At 41.3% G+C, this 1,560-nt stretch overlaps 1 protein-coding gene across 1 annotated transcript in view; it reads left to right on the top strand.

Moving 5' to 3' along the window:
* c9h2orf80 (chromosome 9 C2orf80 homolog) overlaps positions 1-1,560 on the top strand; it is a 27,398-nt gene that overhangs the window by 521 nt on the left and 25,317 nt on the right. The window lies entirely within an intron of this gene.

The following is a 1,560-nucleotide window of genomic DNA, read 5'->3' as shown; positions in this document are numbered from 1 at the left end:
CTGAAAAGAGAGGTTGAGGCGCTTATGTGAGTGGCTGTTGAAAAGCCCAGAGATTGTTAAAAAGCTAATTTTTTAAACGCCAACTGATTATATGTTTTCTTAATCTTAACAGTGGTGATTACATTGGGCAGAAACTGAGAGAAACGTCTTTTGATCCAAAGGGGAAGGGGACCTCCACAATGCTGGATGAACTGGTAAAAACAGATGTGACGAAATGGCCCCATCTACAAACCTCATCTAAAACCCCCTCTACCCTAACCCATCTACAAACATCATCTAACCCTAACCCATCTACAAACATCATCTAACCCTAACCCATCTACAAACATCATCTAACCCTAACCCATCTACAAACTCTACCCTAACCCTCTACAAACATCATCTAACCTAACCATCTACAACATCATCTACTACTCTAACCCTAACCCCTCAGTCCCCTCTACCAACCAGCATCTACCCTAACCCATCTACAAACATCATCTAACCCTACCCTCTACAAACAACAAAAAAACTACAACTCATCCTAACCCAGAAGAAGACAGATCGATCTAAACCCCCTTACTAAAATCCTATCTAACCCCAACCGCACCCATAGCTACAAACAATCATTCATCTAATCTAAAAAAACATCCTAACACCTAACCCAAACCCTACCCCATCTACAACATCATTCAACCCTAACCCATCTTACAAACAACAATCATCTAACCCTAACAACCCATCTACAAAATCACTAACTCCCTAACGCCCCTCTACAAACCCTCATCTACCCTCCCACCCATAAACCCATCTACAAACATCATCTAAACCAACCCCTCTAACAACAAAGCCAAACAATCATCTAAACCCTACCCAATCTACAAACATCCTCCTAAAACCCTAACCCATCTACAAACACGAATCCTCTAACACAACCCTCACCCATCTCACACATCATAACCCTACCCATCTACAAACCTCATCTAACCCAACCCATCTACCAAACAATCATCTAAAACCCAACCCATCTACAAACAAAATCATTCTAAATCTTAACCCATCTACAAAACCTCATCTAAACCCTAAAACCCATCACAACATCATCTAACCCTAAACCCCATTACAACATCATCTAACCCCTATAACCCCAGTCTACAAACATCATCTAAACCCCTAACCCTTCTAACAAAACAAATCATGCTAAACCCTAACCCATCTACAAACAAAAAAAAATCCTCTACCCCTACCCGCAGTCCCATCTACAAACTCATGGATTGAATCACCATTTAAGGGGCTGAGTCGTAAAAAAACAAATATTTCAAGAATTGAATGAACTAATCACTTGGCAACAATGCTTCAAGTGTCACGTTGCTGTGTATTTTCTCCGTGTGCGTGTTGCAGGCTCACTATGACCTGGCCATTAGTGTTGCCCTGTGGTGGTTGGACAAAGATGGAGGACAGGATGTGCTTGATGGAGACAGCTTGTAAGTTGCTTTTGTTTTGACAGACTAAAGTTGGACTAACAATTTCATGGAACAACAAGTACAGTAACCACAGATTGGGGGGTTTTTTGGAAAATCC

This window comes from Etheostoma spectabile, chromosome 5 (genome assembly GCF_008692095.1).
Source record: "Etheostoma spectabile isolate EspeVRDwgs_2016 chromosome 5, UIUC_Espe_1.0, whole genome shotgun sequence".
In the NCBI taxonomy this organism is placed as follows: Eukaryota; Metazoa; Chordata; class Actinopteri; order Perciformes; family Percidae; genus Etheostoma; species Etheostoma spectabile.
The sequence above is the reverse complement of the archived record's forward strand: the minus strand, read 5'-3'. Positions and strand labels throughout refer to the sequence as shown.